This window comes from Schistocerca cancellata, chromosome 2 (genome assembly GCF_023864275.1).
Source record: "Schistocerca cancellata isolate TAMUIC-IGC-003103 chromosome 2, iqSchCanc2.1, whole genome shotgun sequence".
Taxonomy (NCBI): Eukaryota; Metazoa; Arthropoda; class Insecta; order Orthoptera; family Acrididae; genus Schistocerca; species Schistocerca cancellata.
Window position 1 is genome coordinate 691,436,809 of NC_064627.1, and position 9,883 is coordinate 691,446,691.

A 9,883-nucleotide genomic window follows, 5' to 3' on the forward strand; every position below is an offset into this window, starting at 1 on the left:
TAATACTTAACTTTAATCCATAATTGGTGTACATCGCTCTTGACTGTACAGGTTTTACAATCTCAATATTAACTGGTAATGGCGCCTTGCTAGGTCGTAGCAAATGACGTAGCTTAAGGCTATGCTAACTATCGTCTCGGCAAATGAGAGCGTAATTGTCAGTGTAGCATCGCTAGCAAAGTCGGCTGTACAACTGGGGCGAGTGCTAGGAAGTCTCTCTAGACCTGCCGTGTGGCGGCGCTCAGTCTGCAATCACAGACCGTGGCGACACGCGGGTCCGGCGTATACTAGCGGACCGCGGCCGATTTAAAGGCTACCACCTAGCAAGTGTGGTGTCTGGCTGTGACACCACACAATATACTTGACATCGATTTGTTGTACAATTTTATAACGTATTCTGAGGTAAAACATGATTAGGTATCTCCTGAATGCGAGCCAGCACGTATTCTGAATACATCGATTATGTGAAACCCAACTCGCCCTCTTCTCGTTGATACACTGAAAGCTTTGCTTTGGATACAGGTAAACAGATTGATGCGTATTTCTTTATTTCCGAAAAGCATTTGACTCAGTACCAATCTACGCTTATTGTCAAAAGTACGGTCATATGGGGTATCAAGTGAAATCTGTGACTGGATTGAAGACTTGTTGCTAGGGTGGACGCAGCATGTTGTCTTGGATGGAGAGTCATCGCCAGATATACAGGTAACTTCGGGTGTGCCCCAGGGAAATGTGTAAGATCCTTGCTGTTCATGTTGTTTATTAATGACCGTGCAGACAATATTAATAGTAATCTCAGACTTTCTGCAGGTGATGCAGTTGCTTATCATTAAGTAGTGTCTGAAAGAACTTGCATAAATATTCAGTTAGATTTTGATAAGATTTCAAAGTGGTGCAATGATTGGGAACTTGCTTTAAATCTTCGTAAATGTGAAATTCTACACTTCACAAAAAAAAGTAATAGCCTGTGACTACAATATCAGTGAGTCACAGCTGGACCGGCCAACTCACACGAATACGTGGGTGTAATACTTTGTAAGGATATGAAATGGAGTGATCAATATAGACTCAGTCGTGCGTAAAGCAGGTGGTAGACTTCGGTTTATTGGTAGAAAACTAGGGAAGTGCAATCAGTCTACAAAGTAGATTGCCTACAAATCATCTGTGCGACCAGTGCTACGAGGGTCAAAAAAATGGTTCAAATGGCTCTGAGCACTATGGGACTCAACTGCTGTGGTCATAAGTCCCCTAGAACTTAGAACTACTTAAACCTAACTAACCTAAGGACATCACACACACCCATGCCCGAGGCAGGATTCGAACCTGCGACCGCAGCAGCAGCGCGGCTCCGGACTGGAGCGCCTAGAACCGCACGGCCACCGCGGCCGGCTCTACGAGGGTCATTCAGTAATTAAAGAGACAAATTGGTCTGGAAAAAAGCGTAATTTTTACAAAACAATGCTTTTTCTATGTTTCAGCATAATCCCCTTGAACATTTATGAACTTGTTCCAACGGGCTACAAGCTTTTTTTATCCCAGCTGCAACGAACTCTTTTATCTTGATATTTGAACCAATTTCCCACAAACGTTTTCACGTCCTCGTTGTCCTGGAACATCTTCCCGTGTAATGCCTCCTTCAGTGCATCAAACAAATGGAAATCAGGACTGTAAGGGGGATGAGGCAGTACTTCCCAGCCCATTTTGTTGATGGTTTCACAAGTTAGTTGAGCAATATGAGGACGTGCGTTGTTTTGCTGAAGAATCACACCTCTTCTCTGAGATCCATGACGTCTCTCTCTCATGGCTGGCTTCACCTTGTTTAAAAGCAAATCCGAGTAGTATTGGTTGTTCATTGCACGCTGCTCTTCGAGAAAATCACAACAAAATGGACCTTCAGCATCCCAAAACACCGTCAACACGACTTTTCCTGCTGATGCTTGGGTTTTGAATTTTTTCTTGACAGGTGAGGTGGTGTGCTTCCACTGCATGCTTTGTCTTTTAGATTCTGGCTCACAATAGTGAACCCATGTTTCACCACAAGTTAAAATTTTGTTGAAGAAGTGCTCACCTTCTCTTTCATAACGTTCCTTTAGCTCTGTGCACACTCTCAACCTTGTTTCCTTGTGTAGCCGTATCAACTCCTTTGGGACCCATCTTGCACATGTTTTGCGATGCTTCAGCACCAGTACTAACTTTAACTTTTTCAACTATCGTTTCAAGAGTCACACGGCGGTCGGCACGAATAACGTCATCAATTCGACTTTCAAGTGAAGGAGTTCAAACTGCAACTGGTCGGCAAGAACGATGTACGTCAGTCACTGACTCGCGACCATTTTTGAACTGCTCTATCCACTTTTAAAAATCTATACGATTCATACAACCTTCACCATAAACTTGAGACATTCTGCAGTACATATTCACTGGTTTCTCGCCTTCAGCAAGTAAGAAACGAACATCGAACGCTGTTCAACTAATGGGGACGTTTCAAGCGGACTCGCCATCTTGAAATGTATTTTTGAGGTTATAAACAAAACAATGTTGATACGACAGCTGAACAGGGCTCATCCCAGTGATGCCAACTTAAGCCATAAAAGTACCAAACTTGCCGAATGGTCACAGGTTTGTTTGATCCATGGGAGAGTTTCACAGAGATAAGTGAAGCAACTGAATTGACAGACAGACTCTTGACGATAAACGTAAATTATCCCGAGAAACTCTATTAATTAAATATCAAAAACGGGCTTTACATGATTTGAAATACACTGCAATCCCCTACGTATCGCTCACGTAGGGATCGTGATTAGAATAATTGGAGCACGCACAGAGGCATTCAATCACTCTGTCTTTCCGCGCTCCGTAAGTGAATGGAACGGGAAGTATCCCTAATAATAACGGGTAAATGGGATGCATCCTCTGCCATGCACTTCGCGGTGGTTTGCAGAGTCCATACTCTAATAGATCATTCATAGCAACGAAGTCTAGTAAACATGTATTCTAAAATGAGTACCGTAACAGCAGTGATAACTTGCTCAGTAGAAGACATGTGTTTCACTACCTAGTTGTGATGTTTGTTGAATTTCTTCTTCTATGGGTGTGGGAGAGATAAGAGTTAAAATAGCCACATACATCCTGTGTAGATCGCATGTGGAGCTGCTTGAAGTACAACCGCTTGGTGTTGTAAAAACAGGTGATAAAAAGCGCAGATATATTTTCAAATCAATGCAGGATCAGGGGTAGAGTTAAAACATACGGGTACAGTATGCGGAGATCATACGCGGAGTTCTATGGATTAAAGATGTTTAGTAGGCCATTAATACAGAAAAAGCAGACTGAGGATGCTCCTATCAGCCATGTAACGGGGACAAAGAACTTATCCAAACTTTGATTAGTTATTGGACTCCCAGTAATAACCAGTGTTCACTCCAGTGCGGGTATTACCCGACCCAAAATATTATTTGCACTTGGCCTCCCGTGACCGTTACAGTAAACGGTGACGTTACAGTAAACAAATACGGTGGTGGCTAAAGAAATCGCATCGCACTGTGACTGACAGTTGTGCATCTATTATCAACTGCTGCAGGGCGTCATCGTAAAATATCACGATAAAAACAGACGATAGATCAAACACCAGGTGCAGTAAATAATATTCTAGTCGACTAATAATGGTCATGTTTTTGTTCTTGTTATGGTCTCAAGTCCGAAGACTAGTTTGATGCAGCTATCCACGCTAGCATTCCACGGGCAGGCCTCTTCATTTCTGCCTAATCATTACAATCTACATCCACTTGAACTTTGAGTAAAATTTTGGTTCCACTGGACAACTGCACTTCCATTATGGAGTGGACTTCGCCTTCCAGTTTCTCAACAGTAGCGCGTATTTGGGCAACTTCCAGGAGCGGACGACAAGAACCCGTCGCTAACAGAAAAGCTTGTGTCTGAAATATTAAATTTGATAACACAGTTAACCTAACCTAATAAAGGCAATCTGGACCATATAAGACAAGTTGGCGTTTACCGTTGTAACCAAAAAAATCTCGGAAAGTTCTTGCCCGATTAACTTCAAATTTTTGCAATATGCTCTAATGCACACTTGGATAGACGTAACTATATATTTTTTAAATACAGGGTAATTATAATTAAAGTTAAACTTTCAAAACGCTGTAGGAATAACACCACTGGTCAGAATGACGTCAAATTGCAACAGAATATTATCGGAGAAGGGGGAAAACGTATGGCAGAAGAAAAAAATAGTGTGAAATTGATCAATAGATGGCGCAGTAAGTGTCAGAATACGTAAATGAAAACGCCTGTGATGCGCACGACCCATTGAAGTTGGTAGAAACGCGCCGGGTACACGGCTTTCCCTCCTTTCGCGTCTGCGACGTTCGCCGTGACTGTCTCAAAGCAGGATCGCGCTCTGCTTGTAAAGCTGCATTACAAGAATTATGACAGTGTACACGTCGCTCGGCAGAAGTTCCGGACACTGAAGGGTTAAAAAAAGGGGGGGGGTTGATCCGATGACGATCGTGGGTGTGGAGGAAATGATTCGGAAATTCGAAAAACAGGTTGTCAGTGGAAGCAGTGGCCACAGCAAGAGGAGACGAGTGGTGGTTTGCAAACGTGTAGTGCACGAAGAATTTCCGAACGTTGGACATATCCGTGAGCACAGTGAGTAAAATCCTACGAAACATCCTTCTTTTCTATCCATTCCAAATTATCCATGTGCACGAGTTGCTTCCTGTTGACCTGCCAGCAAGGGAGAACTTTGCTTTAGAATTTCTTGCTCGCATGGAGGTGAACAATGATTGGCCGTGGAAGATGATGTGTGCAGACGAAGCCCACTTCGATCTGATAGGATATGTCAATATACAGAATTGTGGAATGTGGGCAACGGAAAGTCCACACGCAAATCAAACAGTACCACTTCATCCTGAAAAAGTCACAATGTGGTGAGGGTTTACGGCATAATTTATCATAGGGCCATATTTTTTTCGAAGAGACAGGTGCTTCCGGTCCTGTTAACTGTACCGTCACTGGTAAGCGCTATGAGTGTTTTTTGCGCTACCACGTCATTCTAGCTCTCCAACAGAGTGGATGGGATCATTTTTATGCAAGATGGCGCACCTCCCCACATTGCAAATCCAGTTAAGCAACTGCTGAAGCGCAATTTCGGAAATACCAGAATTATCCGCCTCCATTTTCTACAGGCTGGCTGTCCCGATCACCTGATCTTAATCCGTGACTTCTGGCTGTGGGGCTATCTGAAAGATGTTGTGTTCAGTGTTCCGACTGCAAACTTATCTGCATTGAAGGCACGCATAGCGCAACACATTCTGAACGTGACCTCGGGAACACTTCGATCAGTTACGGAACGTGCTGTTTCTCGATTCCCATTTGTTGCAGAAAACGGTGAGCAGCATACTGAACATGTTTTGTGCCAGTCACAGGAAATTAGTAATCCGATTTGATTTTGATTGATGCTTTTTATGCGGTTTTTGGCCTCAGGACAATTGGAAACCGGTTTTTTCCATCCGACGTGATGTGACCTTGCCGTGGTGGATGGACTTAAGTAACTATTAGTATCACACCTGTACACCCATGCACACTGAATAGTGCAGTTTGTTGAACATCAAACGTACACCTTAGGCATTGTTGTATGATTCATTTGTCATTTGTAGTCTACCACTATTAAATTATGATGCTTACAGCGCCATCTATTGCTACATTTTGTAACTATTTATTTTTCTTCCGCCATACGTTTCCTCCCTTCTCCGATAATATGCCGTTGCAATTTTACGTCATACTGACCAGTGGTGTTATTTCTACAGAGGTTTCAAAGCTTAACTTTAATTATAATCATCCTGTATATACAAAGGGGAAAGTTTAGATAGAAACTCTCGAAGAGTTCGAGACTGATTTACTTCAAATTTTACACGATGCTGCTCTAATTTAACACTTTGATGGACATAGGTTACATGTTTCTTTAATATATAATGGTATATCCAAGAGGACGACATTTCTAGGAAAATGCTGGGAAAGTTTTTGACCGAATTACTTCAAATTTTTCACGATGTTCTAATAAACGTTCGGATGGACAAGAGAGAGAGAGAGAGATGGAGAGGGAGGGAGGGAGGGAGGGAGGGAGGGAGAGGGAGAGAGAGAGAGGGAGGGAGAGAGAGAGAGAGAGAGAGAGAGAGAGAGAAATATGTGTTAAAAATCCGTGCTACTTCAGTATATAAAGCCTAGTCTATGTTTCACAGCGTTACCAAAAATCCCTCAAGTTCTTGACAAATTTATTTTACATAGCTAAAACCTCGAAACGTTTTTGCTTATAATTTTATGCACGATACTGTAGTAAACATCCAGACGCCCAGTGGTTAGAATTTTTTTAAACAACAATTTACAGGATTTCTATTCAAAGCGACAACAAGAAAGAAAAAGCTGTGCCATGCAACGAGAATGAGTGGTTTAGTTTTCTTCAGTCAAATCCCGTAACTACAATAGCGGGCATTTAAACCATTAGACAAACTGTTTCGCCCATATACTGTCCTTTGTCCTTAAATGCAATTTTAAATAAAATTTGTATACACGACAATGTGCTGCTATGTTTTCTTCCTCGCAGTCTGTTTTAACAGGAAACATGTATGATATACTTGTATGGCTTATCGGCTTATGATTAGAATACTATTAGATAATCTGGATCGTCCGGAACTTTTTAATCCTGCCAGTTCGCGGGTTAAAAGTATGCTAAATACTGTCACTGAAGCCGCTACTGTGTCCTCGCACATCCAGCAGTTGGGAAGGAGTGCCAGTGATCCCAGGCGATTTATCCGTTCATTCATTGCGTATTCAATTCGCAATCAAGGTTTCGTTTGAAACAACAACTAACGTTCAAGATAGGAGAGTGATAGATATATATTGGAATGTCTGTAATTAATATTCCGGTTTTAAAATGCTATGGAAAGAAAATCACTGCTCAGAATGACTTCAGGTTTGAACAGCATATTGTGACACAGGGCCTCATGGGAAAAAACGAAAATTTTAGCAATAGTTGGCACTGTAGGCTTCTTAACGTAAATGGGGTCGGCTACGAATGATAGATGAATCGCATTACGACTGCTACGGTTTGAGTTGCAAATTACACCATCCGTATTGTTCCATGCACCACATGATTGCACGAGTTCGCCAGTCAAAAGCTGTAGCACTGTTCAAAAATGGTTCAAATGGCTCTGAGCACTATGAGACTTAACATCTGAGGTCATCAGTCCCTTAGAACATAGAACTACTTAAACATAACTAACGTAATGACGTGACGTCACACACATCCATGCCCGAGGCAGGATTCGAACCTGCGACCGACCGTAGCAGTCTCGCGGTTCCGGACTGAAGCGCCTAGGACCGCTCGGCCACCGCACGGCACTGTTAGTTAAGCCCATCCACCACTAGAAAATTGCACCACAGCGAATGGGAAAAATCGGTTTTCAATTCTCCAGAGGCCAAAAACCGCATAAAAAGCAAAATGATATCAGTTCCTGATTATTGTGAGACTGGCGCAATAGATGCCCAGTATGATGCACACCGTTTTCTACCACAAGCTGAAATCGAAAAACATAATGTAGCACAACAAAATGGAATGTCTCTGAGGTCACGTCTAGAATGCATTGCGCAGTGCGTGCCTTCTATTCAGCAATGTTCGTAATTGGAGCACTGTACACACCACACAAATCAAGATCAGGTGATCTGGACGGCCGGGCGGTAGTGAAATGACAACAGATAATTCTAGCATTTCCGAAATGCCTCTGCAGCAGCCGCTTCACTGGCTGTGTAATGTGCGGAGGAGCTCAATCTTGCATAAAAATGAGCATAACGATTCCAAGTTTGCAGGGTTCGAACGGCGCTGGTGCGCGAAAGACTCTGACAGCGTTTACCAGTGACGGTAGAGACAAGAGGACCCGCAGAAATCATCTCGAAAAAGTATGGCCCTACGGTAAACAACACTGTCAACCCGCACCACAGTCATATTCGCACAATGGAGTGGTACTGGTTGATGTGCGTGCGGATTTTCCGTTGCTCATATTCTGCAATTCCGCGTATTGATATGTCCTTGAAGATGAGAATGGGCTTCGTCTGTCCACAGAATGTCAAATGACCGTTCATTGCTCACTTCCATGCGAGCGAGAAATTCCAGAGCGAACGTTTGTATTGCTGGGGGGTCAGCAGGAAGTAATTCCTAAACATGGGTGAGTATGTATGGATAACAATGCAGAATGTTACATAGGATTTTAAGAAATCTCCTCGCAGGCATGTCCAACGTTCGACCAATTGCCCGGGCACTGCATGTTTGCACACCACCGCTCAGTCCGCAGCTCGTGGTCGTGCGGTAGCGTTCTCGCTTCCCACGCCCGGGTTCGATTCCCGGCGGGGTCAGGGATTTTCTCTGCCTCGTGATGACTGGGTGTTGTGTGATGTCCTTAGGTTAGTTAGGTTTAAGTAGTTCTAAGTTCTAGGCGACTGATGACCATAGCTGTTAAGTCCCATAGTGCTCAGAGCCATTTTAATTAAAAAAAATCGACATATTTGGCCGCGCGGGGTAATCGCGTGGTCTTGAGTGCCTTGCCGCGGCTCCGCCCATAGGAGGTTCGAGTCTGGACCCCGGGCATATGTTTATTTATTAGTGGGTAGGCCTAGGGACCGATGACCTCAGCAGTTTGGTCCCATTGGAACTTACCACAAATTTCCAAGTTTTCTTTGACACGCGTCGTATCAACTGCCTTCCTCCGTCTGCCGCACTGCACTTCAAAGGAATCTGTCTTTTCGAATGTTGTAATCATTTTCTCCAGACTCGAACCAATGCCTTTTTCATTCCGTTAAGTGGAACTTCTGCAGGGCTGCCGGCGCACTGTCACAATTCTTGTAAGAGAGCTTTACCAGCAACTGCGCGATCCTGTATGGAGAGTCATGTCGGGAGGCTCGGACGCACCGCGTGCCGCGCGTCTGTAGCAGTGCGTATTCTGACGCTTACAGCGCCATCTGTTGGTCAAATTTTCGTTATTTTTACGCGCATGACGTTTCCCCCGGCGTCAGTAATAAGCTGCTCAAATTTATTCAAAACACTGTAGTGCTGCTCAGTATATTATTGACTTTCCTGAAAACATTTTCCAATGGTTGCAGTAATTGAAACATGGATAAAACCAAACTCTGACATCTGGGGGCTGTCAAGTGATAACATTAGTTCGGAATTATGGTAAAAGGGGAGGGGGGGATAGCTTGAATGACTTACTTGCAAGTGCTGTACTAATAAATTTCAATCCCCCATCCCCCCCCATGAACCATGGACCTTGCCGTTGGTGGGGAGGCTTGCGTGCCTCAGCGATACAGATGGCCGTACCGTAGGTGCAACCACAACGGAGGGGTATCTGTTGAGAGGCCAGACAAACGTGGTTCCTGAAGAGGGGCAGCAGCCTTTTCAGTAGTTGCAGGGGCAACAGTCTGGATGATTGACTGATCTGGCCTTGTAACATTAACCAAAACGGCCTTGCTGTGCTGGTACTGCGAACGGCTGAAAGCAAGGGGAAACTACAGCCGTAATTTTTCCCGAGGACATGCAGCTCTACTGTATGATTAAATGATGATGGCGTCCTCTTGGGTAAAATATTCCGGAGGTAAAATAGTCCCCCATTCGGATCTCCGGGCGGGGACTACTCAGGAGGACATCGTTATCAGGAGAAAGAAAACTGGCGTTCTACGGATCGGAGCGTGGAATGTCAGATCCCTTAATCGGGCAGGTAGGTTAGAAAATTTAAAAAGGGAAATGGATAGGTTAAAGTTAGATATAGTGGGAATTAGTGAAGTTCGGTGGCAGGAGGAACAAGACTTCTGGTCA